Here is a 21,775-nt window from a genome sequence, read left to right on the forward strand (position 1 = left end):
ATCCATCCACCCTGTTTGCCAGACCTGGCTCCCTCTTCCCAAAGATCAAGTTGGCGCTCCCTCACCTAGGGAAGGGAACCCCCTCTACTAATGGCATTTGAGCCGTGGTCTCTCATGCCATGAGACTTCAGAAAATGTCCATGCTAATAACCCTAATGGGATGATAACGATACAAAAATCCAACCAAAAAGGAGAACTGAATCCTCTTCTGCAAAAAAACAGATTCCTTAAATTACATTTTTTTTCCTTTACTCAGTCATGTTTGAAATAAATCCAAACAGGAACAATGACAAGGCAAAAAAATAGCCTTAATTTAAGTAAGAAGCCCTTTTTATCAGGAAACAAATTAATTCAATATAGTTTGACCTTATACTGCAATTTTACTTAAAAAGTTGAATGTGTTCTTGCTATAAGACCTGCCAGAAATCTCATCTGTGCAATGATTTTCGTCTTCCCCTAAGGCTGGGATAAATGGTTTGCTGCTGCCTCCCTCCAATTCGTCTCTTGTGCTGGCAGTCCAAAGATCTTAAAACTCATTTGCACAGTCACTCAACTGAGATCCGAGTAATCCTGGCATAGCAGCCATGCCTGATACAAAGACAAACACGTCAAGAGCTGTGGGTATCGTTAGCCCACACGCCCAGACGACAGAAAGCCCCGTGTCTGTAAAGAACAGCAAAGAAAGCCTATCTTTCCGAGCACCCGTTTGTAATCCCTGAGCACGTTTCCTTGAATGAAATGCATTTTCCATTACATGATCCTGTCCACCTTTGGAAACAACGGAGAGGAGCTAAGCGACTGCTGCCAGTCACAGTGGGAAGGTGCAGACGGAGGGAAACGCTGGCGCAGGCTGTCCCGCACTTGCCACTGCCTCACTGCCCCTGGGACGTGGGGCTGCAGGCGCTGGGATTCTCCTTTGTGGCAAAAGCAGGAGGGTTTCCCGAGCCCCTCGAGCCTTTGCCTTCCCCTCTCACAGCCCGGGGGCTCCCATGGGTGTCCACCTCTCAGCCAGAGGGGTGCTACGGGCTGTCCTCGGCAGAGCTGTCGCGCGGGACGGACCACTGAAGTCACTGCGAGAACATCTCCCTAAAAACACAGCTCCAAATGCTGGAAAGCAATCAAGCCAGGAGCCAGACAATGCACAAAAGCTAAAAGCACAACATCTATGCTACAGATATGATGGGCGAAAAAAACATCTGCAGCCTGAGAAAATATTTGTACAGGGGAATGGAGTTTCCTACTGCAAGTAAGAATTAGGACAGTCCAGTAACAAACGCTAACAATGCATCAGTAGAAAAGACAAATCATAGAACCACCACCATGGAATCACTAGGTTGGAAAAGACCTCTTGGATCATCTCATCCGCCCAAAGCGATGGTGGCAACAGGAACTGGTGTCTGCGGAGCCTGAGTTTCATGCCTCTGTGTGTATATGTACACGCATACATGTGTCCGCTTGCTGCTGTTCCACCCGTGAGAGCTCCTCGGGATACCCCCAGCACTGCGTGGCGAGAGACACCTCCGGTGAGGCTGCACCCATCCATGTCCATGGGGCCCCAGCAGCCAGGAGCCACAGCCGGACCTGTGCAGGGGCCAGCACAGCCTGGGGGCACCGGCCATCTCCCACCCGGCTTGTCCGTATGCTCAGCTGAAACCATGTGCGAGACATCTCCCACCTGGCTCATCCACACACTCAGAGGAAAGGGCGCCTTCAGCCTTGGAGGGATGCTTTCAGACAAAATGACCCTCGGCTCTCTCCTTTAACACCTTATGGACAACACAGTTCAGGGTTTAAGCCATTTTGCACACATAAACCAACCTCATTTCAGGACACACATCCCCCAAAGCATTTCACAGTTACATGAAATGGTAGGTAAAAAGCAAACACTTTGGAACAGCTTTGTTTATATCGATTTTTCTCTTGATACTAAAACCATGTTAATTGTTGCTACCATTTACTAGCACAGGTCTAAATTACACATTTACTAGCTGCCTGGAAGATGGTATCTTACACCAGTACAGTGTAAAAATCAGGCTTAATTACTGCTAAATGAGTAACATGAAACTACAACATATGTTGCTGAAATCGGAGAGGAGCAATTAACAGACCTGATTCTGAAATGCAGATAAACTCCATGTCCGTATTTCAGTGGTGGGGTTTAGGCCACTCCTCGCCTCTCCTGACTGGATTCAAAGTCTGGCAGTATGTGTTGTAGATCACGACCTCTTATGTTCTTCATAGACTCAAATTCTTTAAGGCCAGAGGAAACCATTCAAATGAGCTACCGCAGTACCCTCTGGCTCCTGGGAAAACAAGGAGCTCCCTCTGCTATTTCCCCATCAAGGCCATCACTTCTATTCACTTAGCAGCTAATCTTTAGGGAAGACAACTTACTCTAAGTTAAGGACTACAAGAACATACCACATCCCAGGAAAACTGTGCTTATACTTGGCTGTCATTAGCTATAGTCAAAGAACTTACATCTTTCATGTTTCTACGTTGCCTTGGAGCCCAGCGCAGCATTTAACTTTCAACCTTTCTGCATATTCAAATCCTAACAAATTTTCCAAAAGAAATCCAGACTTCTCTGTTTCAGAAATGGCTTTCTGTCTTACTTATATTCCATGGAACAGTTCACAGAGTGCTCAGGAGTTGGAAACCACAGGCTGAAAGCCACTGTCAAAAATCCCAATCAAGATTCACCTCCTTTTTATTGCAAGCAAGTACGTTTCTTAATTACCTTTTTAATAGATCCTCGTGACTTCAGTCAACAAAGTTTAAGACAGATTTTCATCTCTCTGAATCTCTTCTGAACCTTAGCTGGTTCTGAATTGATAAAACCTGAGCATGATTGGCAAGTGAATTCAGAGAAGCGGAAACTGAGCATGCTGGCAGCGCCCGAAATGCTGCACCAGTGTACTGGTAGGGTTTTACCAGAATCCTGCCGGACTAAAACGTATTAAACTCACTCCTGAGGGTCCTCAGGCACGCTCTTCAGCACAGGGGGTCTTTGGAGACAAGGGGGCAGGGTCTTCTCCATGGGCAGAGCCAGCAGGGAATCTTGCGGTGCGCAGTGTGATGCTACAGGGGGGAAACACCCGCACAGCGCTGCATTTAATTCTGTGCCCTCCTGCAGGAAGAAACCACTCACTCTGCAGCAGAGCCAGATGGCAGCTCCCTGCCAGCAGCTGTGAGGAGAAGAGGCTGGGCCAGGGCTGGCTGATGCCGCTGGTGCTGGGCACGGAGCTGGATCTGCTGTGGTGCCTGGGGCGCAGTGGACTTTGCAGCCCCGCTGTGGCTCTGCCAGCGGGACGGCCAGCCAGCCACGCAGGGCAGACGCGGAGCCCTCCCCGGGTGTCCCCACTCAGCGGTCCCGCTGTCACCCACAGCACCAAGGACCGCGCTCCGGATGGCAGCATCACTGCACCCCGACCCTGCGCACCCCCTGATCGCAAACTGGCCCTGCAGAGCAAGGAAGAACAGGAGAACTCCGCTGTCAGCCGGGCAGCTCGGTGACCTCCTGGCAGGAATGCCGGAGCGGGAGGGTGCGCGGGCTGCTCTCACATGATGTTTTTCTCCAGCTATCACATCAACAACATCCAGGCAGAGAGCCCAGGCTGAACCAAACAGCCAGGCTGGCTGTCATTAAATTAGGGCAGCGGGATGTCTGCAGTATTTTAAGCTGTCTAGCCTTGGCCAAAAGCAGATGATGGGACTGGGACAGGGAGGAGCGGGTGGCACTCACCCATCAAGGACCTGTTTGGGGCCCTGGGAGGTGCCCCTTACCTGTGCCAGGCTCTGGTCTGGCATGAGCCATGCTGGCAGGGCCAGGAGCAAGGCTGTCGGTCTAGGGGTGAAGCCTCCTGCTTCACTCTCTCGCAATTCCCATATCCGTGTTAAATATGGACCAGTCACCGACCTGGCCCTGGCTGTGGGTATGGGCTGCACCTCCATCCAAAAACACCCGGAGGCCCTCGCCTACCCCTGGTTCCTGCTGGCAGACATCCCACTTGCCACCTGCTGGCAGACATCCCATCGGCTCCACCAGCACTCGGCACACACCGCTGGCACTGGGCAGCATCGTCACCGTGCCAGGGAAGCTGGGTCTGCGTCCCTGCCCATGTCACGGCAGCCGGGCAAGAGGAAGAAGCCAAACCGGGAGCAGCTGCTAAGACAACCACCACAGAAGAGTGGGAACTGCCACACAGACACGGAGCCAGCACAGGGATCCAGGGGCACCCCGATACTTCATTTTCACCCTTGCACGGCTCTGTAAGAAACAATAAACCCAAAGCATACGAAGAGCTGAATACCTTAAAAACGTGGCCGTTGCTAATGTCAATTTTTTTATGAGCCAGACACCAGACCCTGAAATCCAGCTGTTTCCTGAGGATTGCTGTGCTTCTGTAAAGACTGCTATTCAGATTATCATGATGAGGAGTTTCTGGTTGGAAACAGGAATGAATAAAAATGTGTCCGTAGGTAAATATTTACTCTGTGTATTCATTTGTTGACATAAAATGCCTGTTTCCTTTGAGTTTTCTGCTTGTTTCCTTAGATGGGTGGCAGCGAGCAGCACTGCCTCTCAGCACGCCTGCCTTCTGAGGGCCAGGCTCTTGGGAAATTTGGGAAACCACTGCAACACAGAAGAGACGGAAGGAAGGAGGAACCTTTCCAATTCCTTTCCACGGGGAACCCTAGAGAAATGTGCTTTTATTACTGCATTTTTCAAATCCTCTTACAGAAAAAAATCATTATTTATCGTGGCTGACACATTTTAGATGTACCATTTCTCTTTAAATTATCAGTAAATCACCAGGAAGAAGTATAATATTTTTAGCTGACAGCAGCTACTATAGAAGACAAACTTTTAAGTCTTATTTGAAACACAGGGGCAAGTCCATGTTTCCTTCTGCTCTCGTTCTCCTAAACTCACACTAGGTCTCACTGGCCACCTCTGCCTGACCCCAGTGGTGTTCAGTCTCCTGGAAAGCCTCACCGAGGTGTAGCGTGGGGTTAATCCAGGTCTGGTGATTGGGAAACAGGTTGGGAATTTTTTCTTCCCATTGCCTTCAGGGAAGCAAGGAGAAGAACCTGACCCTGAGCGCTTCCCCGGACCACTTCCCAGCTATGCAATGTAGTTTCATTTCCCACAATGCAGGAAGAACATGGACATTTGCAGAACCGTGGAAAACGTGCAAAACTCCAACAGAAAAAGGAACTGTAGACAACTCTGCTTTGGAAAAATCACCCGAAAATTCACATTTTTATAAGACAGTGTAAATATTTCTACAAGACTTGGGTCATCTGACAAACCTATCACCCCTCACTATAAGAAAGACATTGAGGGGCTGAAGCACATCCGAGAAGAAGAACAAAGCTGGGGAAGGGGCTGGAAAACAAGGGCTATGAGACATGGCTGAGGGACCTGGAGTTGTCTAGCCTGGAGACGAGAAGGCTGAGGGGAGGACTCATCACTGTCTACTGCTCCCTGAAAGGAGGTTGTGGTGAGGTGAGGGTTGGTCTCTTCTCCCAAGCGCCAGGCAACAGGACAAGAGGGAATGGCCCCAAGTTGCACCAGGAGAGGCTCAGATTAGACATCAGGAAACATTTCTTCACAAAAAGGGTCCTGGGGGCCCTGGCAGAGGCTGCCCAGGGAGGTGGTGGAGTCCCCATCCCTGGAGAGGTTTAGAAGATGGGTGGATGAGGTGCTCAGGGATGGTTTAGTAGTGGACAGGTATGGTTGGACTCGATGATCTCAAATGTCTTTTCCAACCAAGCAATGCTGTGATTCTATGATTTTGATGTCGCACTTAGATACTATGAGCCAGAAATTAAGTCCATTTCTGTGAGGTCACTGTCATGTTCTTCTCTACCACATCATTTTTCTGTAAAGTGCAGCATAGCCTGTTTTTTGGATCCCACAATGAATGTTAGGAATATAAAGGTAAATAGTGTTCTCTGAAAATTATTTCTTTCCAGTAAATGCTCTGATTGCACACTTAATAATGCAAAAGTATTCCCGAGATTCACTTCTCAGATGCAAGCTCCTTCATCAGCCACAGTTACGACTTAGGTAATACAGGTACTAACAAGTTTTACTTTATCCTCAAGGGAATATTTAATGGAAATATCAGCAGACGTCAATAACTAATTAACAAGAAAATAATTTGAGCTTAGAGCTGCAAAGCCACCTGTACAAATGTGTTGCAGCCCAGCAGGGATGCACGACTAGTGGTAGCCCTGAGGTTCATGGTGGGGCGCTGCGGCAGCCCTGACACTCACCCACAGCCCCAGCGTAGCCCATAGCTTTGGCCAAACCTCTCCATCCCCTGCAGACGCTATTTCTCCTCACCTACCACAGCAGCAGAGATAAGGGCATCAATCTCAAGGGTTTACGAATTAACAGCACACAAGTTGCCCTTGTCCAACCACCCCACCTGCAGAGGTGATCTCGAGGTGGCATCGGGTCCAGCTCCCACACCATGATCTCGGTGTCTCCGGAATTCTGCTGTGGGTTTCTGTCTCCCACTCAGGGAAGGCGCACGTGAACCCTCAGTCTCACGTGCCCTCAGGCCAAAGTGCACATACTTTGTGCAGATACCCACACCAAGGTCTGGAAGGCACGTTCCTGACTTTGAGTAGTTGCTGTTAGGCCTTCAAAGCTGCTTTAAGAACTTGCAAACATCCACATCTTGCATTACCCGCAAAAATTTCAACCTGATTCCAATTCAAAATAATGACTTCCCAACACCTCCTCAGAAACACCATTTAATCTGCCATGCAAAGGAAGAGCAATGAGTTCACCCTAGTGGATTTGGCTCCTATCTAAAATTTTCCTGGAAAGCACAGTCTGGTGATGCAATAAATAAGGTCTAATTAGGAAATTGTTCTCGCAAGACCATTACTCCTCTGGGCGCCACCCGTCAGGACCTCATGGCACCAGCGGAAGGGACCTGTGGGATCCCATGGGGCATTGCCAAAGCCCAGTCTTGCTGTGCTCAGAAACTCCGCGAGCAGGCAACGGGAGGGTTTCCCCACCCAATCCTCGTAGGGTGCAGGAAGGCAGGAAAGACTGAGACCACCCTGCCGTGGCTTGGCACCTGCAGTGCCATCACCCAGTGTGATTCCCAACACGAACTCTCCTCTCCCAGGAACCCCAAGGCACCACATCCACCTCCTGGAATCTCAGGCAGGGGTTCCCAAAGCAGGACTTTCCCTGCCTTTGGTTATTGCCACAGCAATGCTATTTGCAGTAGTGTAATGTGTAACTGCGTATTCCCTCTAGCACAGAGATGAACCATAAAAACCAAACAGACCCAGCAAGCCAGCGGGTGCCTTTGCCTCTACATCTACCCAGCTCAGCTCTGACCACTTCCCTCAGCCAGGACGAGCAGCCCGGCTCCACATGGAATGCTTCTCTGTGCTGCTGGAATCAGGAAACATTGACCACCCTTTGCCTATCTGAAGCGAACACATTTATACACACCAAGCTGATAAACACGGTCGCTCTGGGAAAGCCTTAAAACTGAGCTGCCCCAGTCTGTGGGGGCTGGTTGGTTGTGCTATTTTGCTGCCCCTGCGGCAGCACAAGCCGAGTTTCTGAGTTCTTGCTACACCACCCTGTGCCTGTTCTTACAAGAACTACTGCTCCCAAAAGCAAACAGGAAAGCTCCTTGTTTTTCAGCAATCCACCGTCTGTCCCACTAACATCTCACCACACAAATCCAGGGGCAGAGGAGAATGGAGAGCTCCAATGTGCTACTCACCTACACAGACGTTACTGGAATAAACCCCGTCTCTCCCCCCCGTGTCCCTGAAATAAACCCCTTGCTCCTTTCCCTGCGGTGCCCATGCCAGCCCATAGCCGCCGGCAGAGCCACGATGCCCGCTGGCTAACAAGATTCTACAAAAGGGACTGTCACTTCTCAACACAGCCCAAGGGCAGGAGGCTGCAACAACCTTTCAACTGAAAATTCCAGCAGACATTGCTGCTCAGGATGTCCTGCAGCCAAATGAATCCTCCCAATTAAAAACTGTTGCTTAGCAACAGGGTTTGAGATGCAGGAGAGAAAAGCCGGGTGTGTGTGGTGGCTGGCGGAGGAGCTGCCGCTGCTCTGGGCACACCGCCTGCATCCAGCGCCAGGTCCTCACCTCGATGGAGGTGTTCACCGTGCACCTCAAGTGCCACAGGGAATGACATCCCTCCAGAGCCACAGGGAAACACGAACTGCAGCCCAAACTCAGTTCCTTATTCCAAACGACAGTTGGAGTCACCCAGGGTTTTGAGCAAACGTTTTCTCCTCAGGTGGTTCTGTGAAATGATGGTTAAATATGTGATCCTGTAGGCAGCATCGCGGTCATTGTTGCTACTATTAAATCAATGAGACAACCTCCACGCCACAGGATGCAAAGAACCCAGCTTTTAAACATAAAAGCATCAACCAAAAGCAGGCTGTAACCTCTGCCGATTGCCTTCGGCAGCCACCACGGCACCGAACCACCCGCAACCTTACCATGAGCTCAAGAAAGCCTCTCTGTGCTGTTACCCAGTCCTGCTTTCCAAGATCAGACCTACAACTCTCTCACATTTAACAGACTACCGCCTAAAAACAAAAGAAAAGCACATCCCAGTGTGCTGCATGAACACAGACCGCCCTGTTACTCTTCAACAGTTATTTATGACTGACATAATTAAACCAATCACTTCCGGGTATTCCAAATGCTCCACGATACTGAACGGCAACAGCCCCCGCTGAGGATGCTCTGTGGATGCTTCCCCTCGGCCGGGGGGCTCTGCCTGATGCTGGCACCTCTGCACTGGCACTGCGGGGACCCAACCGGCTCGCATCCGCACGAGCCAGAGCCAGCGAACCGGCAGCCACGCTCAACAGTGCAGCTGCGACAGATTAAATACTCCTGATCCAAAGCAAACATGCAAACACCTCCCTCTTTTAGGGAGTATGAATTCCTTCTGAGAGCAGAGAGCTTGGCGTGTTAAATCCTAAGCAGGAAGATGGCTGTTATGTAAAACCCAAATATTGCCTGTAAATGGTAAAACTATTTATACCGCTGCCCATGTGCTTTACAGGAAGACATTTAACTACACGTAAGCTATGGTTTGCTTTTTAAAAATAAACCGTTTGCAGTCGCTTTGCTGTAGTAGTTGGTCCCCAAGCACACAATCAGATAAACTTCTTTAATGTTAAACCAGAACAGTTATTGGACATACTCTACCGACTTGAACCATCCAACCTGCAGTCCCAGTGAGCCAAGAGCTGTGCTGGTGAGGCCGAGGCCAGGCAGCGATCCAGAGATAACACCACCATCATCAAGGCACTGCCCAACGTCAATGCGCAGCCCGTTGTGAGGTCCAGCCCCACACACACTGGAGGAGCCATCATTGCTCCTCCACTCCTCTGGAGCATCTCTGCTGCCCCACAGCATGGCCAACACTCCCCACTGCCATGGGGCCACGGATGCTTCACCCTAGAGCCTGTCCAACACCATCTCTTGCTACTAGTTCACCACTGAACCCAGTAGCAAAGGCCCATCTCCAGAGGAAGGAGGTGAGAAGTAGGTGATCCAGCATCTCAACCGGGATCCACCCTCAGCCGCTGGGCGCACCCACTGTGGTGATCTCCCCCCAGGAGAAGAAGCAGGGACACCGCTGCGTTTGGAGCCATTCAGGCAGTGCAACTCTTTGCCGGTTCCTTCACAGCACTGGCACACTGGAGGAAAACAGATGAGCTCCAGAGCATCAGCTGAAGGGCAAATGCTGAGATGGGATAATCAATGCTTTGTGCCCAAGTTACAAAGATCAGAAGCACCTGCACATTTGTTTCTGTATGCGGTTTCAATGCATAAAATGAAAACGCACCACAGCACAGCAAAATGCAGCAGGCTCTTGTTTCTGTGTGCAATAACCACACTCCTGGCACCATCCCGGCTGGGATACCCTGGGAGTACACGTGCCAGCGCAGCTGCCTACAACAAACACACAGAGAATCAGGCAACACAAATGCCGTGCCTTGAAACATGAATTTCCCCATCGGGTACAGCAAGCAGCTCGGCGACGTGCAGAGCATCAGAGGTTGGCAGGGAAGGATGTGGCAGTTTATATCTCTCACCTCCTTTAGCAGCTCAAGCTACCCTTCAGAGCTCATCTGTTTCTCCAGTTATCACCACCACAATTTGATCCGACCAAGTGCACTTCTCTGGTCTGGAAAATCATCCCTAAATGTCCCACTGAGCGACAGCCCAATTCCACTTCCCACTTCCAGTGGCCGCCGGAACTGCCACTGGCCCCAGCATTATAATACTGGCCTCAAAATAATTAAAGAAACTTATAAGTAAGGTAGACTCCAGCCTACAAACCCGACATGGAGCTGCAGTGGTCGAGGTAACACCTTCCCACAGCTGTGGGGTGCAAGTGCTCAGGTCCAACAGCAGCTGGGGATGGCAGGACACTGAGCTGGTACGGCCACGCGGAGGCCAGCAGGCACAACAGCCGCGCCTTGCAGAGGGAAAGCAGCAGAAAATGTAATAAGGCGCTGATTAAACAGCAGTGGACGAGAATAAATATTGACAACTAGAGAAAAGGAGGCTGAGGGGAGACATTCTCAGTGCCTACAACTACCTGAAAGGAATTTGTAGAGACATAGGTGCTGGGCTCTTCTCCCAAGGTGATAGGACAAGGGGGAATGGCTTCAAGCTTGTTCAGACTGGACAGCAGGAAAAAATTATCACCAAAAGGGTCATCAGGCACTGGCAGAGGCTGCCCAGGGAGGTGGTTGAGACACCATCCCTAGAGTTATTTAAACGATGGGTAGATGAGGTACTTAAGGATATGGTTTAGTGGCAGATAGGTATGGTTGGACTCAAGGATCTCAGAGGTCTTTCCCAACCTGGTGATTCTTACTGCATGAACTGCTGAATTTCTATTAAACAAAGGATTTCGCATAAACATGCACTTGCTTGTCACAGGTGAGTATCCCTCTATTATAAACCCCGAAGCTGGGGAGCGTGGCACCAAGAGCCCAGCCACAGCATCAAGTGACCCCAGGAGAGGGGCTGCAGCCATGCCCCACGCATGTCCACAGCATCTTGTGGTGATCGGTCACCCTGCACACCCAGAGGATCCTGCGGTGCTCAGTCACCCTGCACACTCAGCCCTGGAGCGCTGGGGCACCGCTGCTGCCAGCCAGGGGCAGAGAGACGGCATCTCACTCCAGCAACTCAGCAGCCAAGATAACTGACACGAGCAAATTACAAATTTCATATTGCTTAAGTTAATCACAACTGGAAAAAAGAAACAACTCCAGGGAACCACTGGAAGATGTAATTCACATGCCTGCTCCCCTTCCTAATTAACTGCAACATTTTCAGTTCATCAATATTCCTACAAACCCCAATTTGCTTTGGCACCTGCTTTGTGTATCCAGCTGTATTATATTTCACCATCTAATAATAAAAACCCAACAGGTTAATGATTTCCTTAGCACTTGGATACTCGGGGATGCATTGGGGGCTCTGCTGGTGGCAATCCCAGTGTCCCAGCTCTGGACACGGCGCTGCTTCCCCACCCCAGCAGTGCCAGTGATCCCTGCCTCCTGCAGGCACCAACTCTGCCTTTACAAATAGAGAAATCAGACTCATCTGAATGTACTAAGATGCTCTGTCTCACTTTTTCTGGCATGATTTGATCTTGGTTATAATAATTAAATTGATTTGGCTGCAAGTTTTATTCTCTTTATCTTTGTGCATCTTTTCATATCCAGTATAGCCATAAAACACACTGAAGTGTCCACTTAATGACATCTTTGTGTGTGTACCTCGCAGATAAAACTCACAAACCCTCTAATTTATCACTCTCGCTTATATTGCTAACAGCACTCATATGGAAAGGAGCACAGAGGAACTGTTGAGTTGCCATGAAATTCCGCAGGCTTAAAGAAAAAGAAAGAAAAAAAGAAAGAAAACAGGGTAAGCAGACTCCCAGCATCAACCCAGGAGGAAAGAAAACAGCAGAGCAGTGCATCACATCCCACTGTTTCTGAGGTGTGCAGGAGCCGCCCTGGGCTTTTCTGGCATGCTCAACACTGCTGGCAGCCCTCGCACAGGGACTAAGGCAGGGGATGCGCTCCAGGACTCACCCAACTCCTCTCAGTGGCACAGGGTGGATGCACCTTCTGCTCCAGCCCGGCCAAGCCTCACCCTGTAACCACTGGCGATCAAACTGCACAGCCCTGAGCAGGAGCAGGCAGGGAGAAACAAGGGAAGCGCAGAATGATCCCCAGCTCCAGGAACAGGAGCATGGGGATGGAGATGGGGAGAGGGTTGGGGACATGCACGCCTGGTCACTTTGCTTCACACCTTCCTCCTCCTGTTCACCCACAACAGTGTCACCCAGACACGGTCCAGCTCGAGCCACCGGAGGCTCCACCAAACCACCCTGGATCTGTGCTGCAGAACAGCCATCAGGAAATGCATCAGCAGGTTACGGGTATATAAATGTTTCCAACTCTATAATACAATTTTGGATTGATATTGACATTGTTACACATATTTGTATATTCATGTATGTCTGTAAACACATTACATGTATTAATTTACCAATATTTGTATTTACCCCACTCCTCAGACACACAAACTCTGTACACCGACAGAGCAACGCTGGATTTCTCCCAAGCAAGACCCAACGTCTGCCCCCTAACCAGAGCAGGACAAGAGGGAATTGCATTTTTCCCGGCCTATCCAGCAAAATCAATTGTCCGGAGCTTGTTATTCCCAGGGGCTGCACATGGGTGATGACAGTAGGACAAACTACAAAGCATTTCCAGCAAGGACTTCAGAAACTGCGCACTCTGAACTAAAGCCATAAAATCCTGTTAAAGCAATCTCCAGTAATCCGTACGATCCTCATTCAAGTACATAATAACTAACATTTTAAGAGTAAAACGAATCTCTTTATGTCGAGATCAAGTCAAACATAGGCAAGATTTAATCTATTTATCATCACAGCTCCATACAGTGCCGCCCAGCGAGTGGCTGTGAACAAAACCGCGCTGTACAAAGCCTCACCGAGGTACCGAGGATTCCTTTTCCCGACATTTCTATTCACAGTGTATAATCTCCAAGTAAATGACTTGGTCAGACCAACAGTCCCTTTGCCGCTCAGTCTCTCCTCTTGGGATCTGAGCAGTTCCAAATAAATTATTAAAACAAGCAGTGAGCTGAGGATCCATTGGGTTCCACTGTGGCTGTTTAATGGATGTACTGCAGCATAATTAATATTTAATAATATTTTCAGGCTTTGTTTTGGTGTGGTAGGATGGAAAACAAGCAATTTATCAAATGCTGCATCCAAACTAGGGGAACACAAAAGGACAGGGCCCTTGTTCAGCAGAGCTGCTGCAACAGGTCAGCATTACCTCCAGCAAATTCAGAAAGGGAACACCACAAGAGGGATGACATTAGGTATATTATCGCATACTTCTTACACAGTCAATGTATTTTAATGTTGTGTAGCAACCCATCCTGGCTGCCTGCAGGGTTGTTCCCACTGCCCCAGTCCCGGCTCTGCCCAGGGCACTTGCCGTGCACTGCCTCCAGCACCCTCTCTGTGGTCCCAGTTACTCAAACGTAGTCGCTCTCTTCTTATCAGGTATCAAACCTGACTTTTAAGCTAGATAGAGCACACGTAAAATACAGACCTGAGCCCTCATTTAGCTATTTTCATTTGTTTTTGCAGCACACTGGCATGTTCCGCGTCTTCTGCCTGGTGAGAAGGGGAGGTGGGTGGCACGGGGATCCAAATTGGATAATTCCTGTCCTCACCCAAGCATAAACACGCAGGAGAATTCTCCATCACAGGTGCTATATTTAAACCTGAATTGCTATAGTTTAAAAATAAAATCTTGCTTTTACGATTTCAAGCAAGAGGAATTGCCACCGCCTGTTGCTCACATCGGCAAACAGGGAGCAAGCTCAGGCCAAACACAGCAAGCTGGAGCTCGCAGCACGTGAGAGATGGTGCCGGGGCAGCCCTGGCCGTGCCTCTGCTGCGGGAGCAATGCCGTTCTGACATTTGATTTAAAAAGCTCTACCCTAAATTATACAGGCACGACACAGAGCATCTTGATACTGAATCTAACCTGGAACACGTAGGAACCAACCTGCACAAGACGGGACAAGGCATCATCGCTGCGCTGATCCCTCTGTGTGGAGCGTGGACCAAGTCAATTGGGGATACCCCCAGCCCTGGCACCTCCGACGGCTGCTTTTGTCTCCCACCGACACGCCTGCAGCGTGTTCTCAGGTTGGCATCCCCCACACCCTGCTCAGACAGTGCACTGGCCTTTCCAACACACCAACAGCACCCGCATCCCAGCCTGCAGCGGGACGTGGCTGGAGACTGAAGGACTCCTTCCAAGAGGCACACAGGGGGCTCAGGGTAAGCTCCAGGACACGGACCAGGAGGGGAGAGGGGGAAAAGTCTCTACTCTTCACACTATGTCATTCACCTTAGAAAGAGGAAGCACACTTTCCCTCCTTAACGCTGCGGCGAGGCTTTATGGCAACACGAGGCATCGCAGTTGTGCTGTTTGCAACGTGAGCAACATTCACAGCTGCCAACTGCCGTGCTGCTTCCTAAAGAGAAAGGACCAAATAACCAACTCACGATACCCTGCAAAGCCAAAAATATCCTTAAAAAAAAAGGATATAAAATATTTTCAGAAAATTTCACTTTAATTATACACATCATTAATTTCCCTCTTTAAGCTTTGCAACTCATCTCCAGCATGTTGCTCCAACAGCTTTCCACAACGCTGTAGCTGCGCTCGCAGCTGTCCCTGCCTGCACTTCCATGGCTTCTGCAGTGTTTGGGTTTCTTAAATAAGAGCAATTTGAAGGCACAATTGTCCAAATTTTACTTTCCCAGTACTTAAAAACGTTTAGGCTGGTTTGATACAGCAGCAGAGACTCACCCCAGGCTGGTGCCGGGACCTGAAGCAGGGTGCCGGGCTGCAGTGGGGGACAATGACTGTCACAAAGGATAAGCTTGTGGAGCCAATGTGTAAGCAGCAGCCGCTAAGGAAATGGGAATCTTTAACAAATGGAGTCTCCCGCTGCAGGAAGAGGATGCTGGCTGCTGCTGTTTGGGGCTGGAAATCATACCCTGCGAGCTAGATGCTCGCCTACGTCTTTAGCAGCAGGGCAGAGCTGCGGGAGCACAACGGCCAAGCTTAGCGTGACCTTCAAGCACTTTTCCAAGTATTTGGTATTTTCATATTCATGGCGGTGACTATTTTTTCCTTACCTTTATACTACTTTGCATGCTACAAAGGGAAACCCAGGGCAGGGCCCCCCCAGGTAGGCACGGAGAAGGCAGAGCTATCCCATCCCGTTCCATTCCATTCCCCCAAGACAACAGCACCTTGAACTGATCTCAGGGCGACCTTGCGAGCAACCCACAAGAAGACCCGTCTCCTCGAGACCTGCTTCGTGCAGGCTCTTCCTCTGCCCCAAGAGGACAAGGTGCCATGACCCTTTCCTCCGCCCCACCCCCCAGACTGCGCCTGCTGCCCTCCGGCTGCCGGTACGCATCTCCTCTGTGGCTCCCCACGCCTCCAACAGCCGCTCCCCTCCCCACAGCAGCATCCTGGCTCCTTCCCATCCTGCTTCACGGCTTCATTCCTCTGTTCTGCATCTTTCCTCTTGTTGAGGTGGAGGAAGAAAAGAAAACTGAACCAACACCCATGGTAATTCAAACTATTAAACATAAAAATGTAAAGCGCTGAAAGAGTTAAATACGTAAAAGCATTTTCAGTTGTGCAGAATTCAGGTAGGAAATAGCAGAAGCCGGAATCCTCTGCAATCCAGTGGCATCTGGAGCTGCCTGCATTACACCGCACTACTGCTGCGGAGGCGTAGCCCCGTGTTCCAAGGCACAAACCCGGCAGAGCACTATAGACCTGTGGGACTGATTTAAAACCAGAGATAAACCCCTGAGCTGACAGCAGGCTGCAGACGCGGCATGGACGTGCATCTGGAAAAGCAAAGCCCGACTGCAGGAGTTCAGGATACAACCATGGAAATGCTGCAAAGGGCAGCCGGGCCGAGACAGTCAGACAGGCACAGGGAGGAGGATGTTCCCCAGCCTCACTCCTCTAGACAGGAGTAATCTCACCAGAAATCCTTCTTGCTTTAAACCTTGCCTATAATATCCTGCAACCTCCAGACTCACCCTGAAAGCTCATTCTGTATTTCCTCCATCAAGAGTAGTAATTCCTCCCAACTTCCATGCAGAATTACCCGCCACAACGCACATTACTTTCGTGAGTACATTTTTCCAGTGGTGATATTGAATCTCTCCTAAAATCTACTCTTGCTGGGTCCTTTGCAGGCTAAGGCTTTAAATAAATAAGCAAATTGGATTATGCCGGTAGTGAAACTTGGGAGGTCTCTTATCTGCCTCCATCCTCACGAGTAACGCGGCTGCGGAGGGATGAAGCGCCAGGTAAAACAAGGACACAGACTGCACTGCTCCGCCGTGCCAGGTGAGACGAGCAGCCGCGCCGCCTGCCAACGCCGCGCAGCCTCTGCTCGTGTTCAGAGGTAAGGTCACTGCTGAGTAACAGAAAAATAACGTCATATCAATAAACTGTTCTCCATTCCAGCAGCACACCTCCAGCCCTCCTGTACCAGTCTGAAGGTCAATTCCTGTCATTATTTTCTGTCTCGATTTTTATCGAAGAGAGACTGATTTAAAAGCACTGGTGAAAGCTGCAGCCCCCAACACTGGAAAACCCTGCTGGATTTGAAACCTGGAAAAGCCAACATATTTACATGTTTGGGTTTTTTTATTGATGTGGCTTACCTGACAATTTATATTTTTCTGTTTTCTTGCTATCCCTTAGGTAGTATTTTCCTTGTTAGCAAATACAGTGTCTTGACACATTATTTTAAATACAATTAGAATAAATTTGTCAGGTAAATAATTTATTGATTGAAAAGTAACGAATACTAATTGACTGAAACTATTCCTAAATTTGACTAAAAACTACCTAAGAACATTAGTGGGGAAAAGTAAGTGTTAAAACACCATTTTATTCAACTGAAATTAAATGACAAATTCTAATTAAAATACAGAAAATTATCAAATGGAATTTCAAAATAGCATTTGACTTCGCAACGTCACCGAGTAGAAGTGAAACAAAGCTTTCTGAGTTTGTATTCTGTGCCTCTGTATCCAAACAGAGAACCCCACTCTGTGCTTTCCGATGGTGAGACCTCCCAGCAGCGGTTCCAGTGCTCCAGGCAAAGCAGACGGTGCTGCCGCTCTCTTGCCACATCCCACCCCATGGCACGTGCCCCATATGGTTGCTCTGCTGGGCATCGTGCCCTGGCAGCTGCCGTCGGCGACACGCCACACATCCTGCCCCGTTTGGGTGTCTGTGTCTTACCCTGTTTCTGTGCTTTGGGTTTCTTCTCCTGCCAAAGTCCCTCTCTCAACCAGATTTTTTCCCCAGGCAAATCCAACCGTACGATGTGCCTGTTCAGGTCCACTTCTGCACAAGTGCCCGAACGCAGCCCAAGCTGCCTCGCTGCCGCCTATCCTCCACTTCAAGCCCGCAGAGTCAGAGATGAATAGATCCGCTGAAGGGTTAATTAGAGGCTGCAAATACCAGAACTGTAATTCCTACTGAAAACACAGGCAGCTGCCCCAGGACCTGCTCTGACACTTCTTTTGTGACAGGACACCCACTGACTTGGGATTAATCAAAGGTCACTCCCCTCCAGGGATGCTACCAGCCCCAAATGTGAACTGAAACCACTGGAAGCTGCAGGCTTGCAGGAGATACTTGATATTCGGCAAGACTGATCTGCGTCCCTCCTGCTGGTGTCCCTCCTTCTGCAGGGACTCCGCTGGGTACAGGCTAATCTCACCTGATTCGGTATCTCAAAGCAGTGCTGAGTAATTCTCTCAAATGACAGCCAAATGCTGAAAACTTGTACTCCAAACTTTAAATATCTAAATGGTCATTTCCACCACTAAAAGCAACACCTCAGCCAGGAGGACCAGAGGCTCCCCTGCGAGCAGGCAGACTCAGGCAGAGAATGAAGGCAATGCCTGAGCATCCACCATGGCAAAGAGCTAAACGGTACCTTCTCCCTGGTGATATCATCAATTGAGGGGAAAGAGGACCAGTTTCTAGATAAGAGGAAAAGACAGAACATGAAAACTGTTGGGTCTTGAGGTACTCATTAAAATACGAACCTCATTTATCTGAAGCTAAGGGCAATCAGTCACATGGGAACTGTTCTGCGAATGAATTCCAAAGCCTGGGGTAACGGTTTTAAATGCATCCACTCAGCTCTTCCTTGAGATGTACCACTCAGCTCTGCTCTGAGACGCATCCACTCAACTCTGCCCCGAGATGCATCCACTCAGCTCTGCCCCGAGACGCATCCACTCAACTCTGCCCCGAGACACATCCACTGAGCTCTGCCTTGAGACGCATTCACTGTGCTCCACCCCAAGACGCATCCACTCAGCTCCGCCCTGAGACGCATCCACTGAGCTCTGCCCCGAGACGCATCCACTCAGCTCTGCCCCGAGACGCATCCACTCAGCTCTGCCCTGAGACATCCACTCAGCTCTGCCCCGCGATGCATTCACTGAGCTCTGCCCCGAGACACATCCACTCAGCTCTGCCCTGAGATGTATCCACTCAGCTCTGCTCCACTGGAATGTGAAAAGACAGTGAATCCTCATCGCACAAACACTGAGCATGGGCTCTAACAAATCTTCACACAAGGAATGCAGAGCAGGTTAGCGGCACTATAGGAAGCAACTGCTATTTCTCCTGGAAAAGTGACAGTTAATTTCTCAGCACTAAAAGCTTTTTTCCACAAGTTTGCAAAGGATAGCAGTTTTGAATTACCAGCATGAGAAACAATCTTGACTCTCCCAGTAAAGCCACACTGAAATCTCGATGGAGCAGCACACTCTGCTCCTCTGTACAGCTCTGGAAGAACTGGCTGGTGCTTTCAGTCAAACTAGAGAAAAACCCAGCACATTTTGCTTGCAAGGAAAACCGACTAAGTGCAGGGCACGGCTGCCCATCGCAAGGCGCTGGAAGAGGCACGGAGAAGTGACCTGATTTTCAGGAATGCAAACAGCTCTCCGGTGCCTAAGGCTCACATGTGCGAGACACATTACAATACAGTAAACTTTCTTAGATGGAAGCATACCGCTTCAGTAACCTCCAAACCTTTCCAGTTGATTACTGCACATACTCGGTACTGCCAAACCAAATGGAGAGCAGCAGCCACAGCTGGGAAGGGGAGAGATGTCAGGAGACCACGACGGAGACTCTGTGGGGCACTACAGCAAATAACAGCACTTGTACAGCTGCAGGGACACCCATGCAGGAGCTGCTGGGGTAGAGAGAGGTGTGCAACCAGCAGCAGCAGCTATGCTCAACCTGACAAAACAGGTACTTAACTGTGTTCTTAAATGGGAGTGAGGAGACTGCAGAGTGAACAGTTGGTCTGCATATCCAACCAAGCCAACAAGTGTCAGCGTCTGATCATTATTTATTGCACTGATGGAGCTGGAGCTGACAGAAGCTGCTGTAGGCAGAAGTACACTAAACAAAGAGTAATTAATGTGCAATCATGCGCCAGCAAAGGGCAAGGCCGGCTGTCCAAGGGTCAGCATGGAACACAACTCCTCACTGCATCTCACCACATGCTGCAATCAGGCAACTACTGAGTTTCCTGCAGCTCCACGTTACTACATCGAACACCTCCTCAATGGCAACGAAATCTTGCAAAACTTCATCACACATAGTTCAACAGGAATTAAGGAACCTGGCAGCATGCAGCTACAAGCAAGGATGAATCATGGACCTCAAGCCAAAACGCATCCACAGATCAGCCACAGCCCCTGAAGCCCAGTTTGCCGCTGCCACCTGCAACAGGGCACACCATGTCCCACACCTTCCCTCTTGTTTTCTGTCGGCAGGCAATTAAATTCCCCACTGCCTTTGAAATTTTTCTTTTAAAGCTTAATTCTGTCTGTTTTGAAGTGAAAATCAAAGAACAATCATTAAAAGATAAAGACTGGGCTGACAGAAACCAGGCTCGCACTTTTCCTTAGATGTGCAAGACAGAACAAACACCGTTCTTCTCTTTTCCCTCTCTACTGCATCACAATCACAACTAAGTAGAACTGTTAGCTGGGGCCTTTTTTTTTTTGGCACGTGGAGATGCATTTCAACACTACCTGAGCTTTACGTTCCACCGAACAGTGAAATCTTTCTCCTAGAGGTAGACTGATGGCCAGAAATCACAGGTAAGAATGACTGTTATGTCAAGGAACAGTAAAGGCACTTCAAAAGGGAAAAGCGGAAGGGCTGGCTACCTGGCACAAAACTCTCATGGACACTTCACAGATCAAAAAAAATAATAAAATACATTACCCATCTGCATACAGTGAGGCAGGGAGGCTTTCTGTCACACTTCACAACTCCTTCTTGCTCTCCTTGCTGGCTACTTGGTGTGGAAGGAACTTGCATGGATACCTTTTATAGTCAAAAAGAGGTGTTGCCTTCCACTCACATCTAACGGCTGCTGCGGCAGCTCTTTGGCCAAACCAGCCAGGGCAACCAGCTCCAACCCAGCAGTGCTCTTCTCCAGCCATGGAGAGAGCATGCCCAATGCAAATGGTTTATCTATGTGGGTAAACCAAGGGATAACATTACATCTAAACCACGGGCTCCAATACAAGCACTTATGGGACACTTAAAGCCCTGCCTGCTCTCACAGAAGAAAATCTCTACAAGAGGACAGGGAGAGAGTCTACAAAAATACAGAGTGCTTCATTCCACGGTCATCACTCATCACCACAAAACCCATGGAACCTAGCTGGGAACAGGTACTGTTCCATTCAATTTAGTAACTGACAGTATTTAGCACATGCAAATTATAACAATGAAAATGGAAACCTTTCAAAGTGGCACAGTGCCATCAAAAGGAACAAAACAAGAGGGACAAGTGTTTAATTCTACGTAAGACAAACTGTTTTTTTATTCTGTGTTATCTTTCACGCCTAGTTTCTGCTGGGCACTATTCATCTTCTACCAGCTTTATCCCTATCAACTTCTAGAAAACATTTCTCTGAAGGAAAACAAAATCTCAGATTTATCCGAAGAGAGCAAATTGCCGCGGCGTCCTGCAGCACAGCAAGAGAAGAGGGCAGGGCGGGCTGCAGTCAGCTGCACCAGCTTTCCAAAACCAACTCTATTCCTTCCACTGAACTGTGCCAGCAGCTTCGCAAAAATCACTAGTGATAAAATATTGGTATAAATTTCACATTTTTTTAATAAACTGCTGATTTTCAGAGAGATTGAGTGCTTTGTATCCCTTATAGTTTGTTGAAACCCCGGTGTAACTAATGGGGCATAACCATCACTAGAACTGGCAGCGGCTTCGGCAGGATGAGCCTGTCTTGCTGCAGGATCTCTGGACCTGGCACTCGGATCCCTTCCTGGGGCACCGACATCCCCTTCTGCCTCGCTGTCCCCCATTCCACCTTCCAAAAACCAGGGGAAACGCCTTAAGCTGTTTCTAAATGAAGCCTGAGTAAGCCCTCAGTGTCAGAGCAAGGCGAGGCCCTGAGTCAGTTACACACGGCCACCCCTAATACACAAAAATAACTTGTTTATGCCTCCTGATGCGTTATTTTTACACTGGCAGCTCTGGG

General features: G+C 49.2%; 1 protein-coding gene across 12 annotated transcripts in view; it reads right to left on the reverse strand.

The window, feature by feature from the left end:
* MBNL1 (muscleblind like splicing regulator 1) overlaps positions 1 to 21,775 on the reverse strand; it is a 103,046-nt gene that overhangs the window by 30,779 nt on the left and 50,492 nt on the right. The window lies entirely within an intron of this gene.

Source organism: Cuculus canorus, chromosome 9 (assembly GCF_017976375.1).
Source record: "Cuculus canorus isolate bCucCan1 chromosome 9, bCucCan1.pri, whole genome shotgun sequence".
Taxonomy (NCBI): domain Eukaryota; kingdom Metazoa; phylum Chordata; class Aves; order Cuculiformes; family Cuculidae; genus Cuculus; species Cuculus canorus.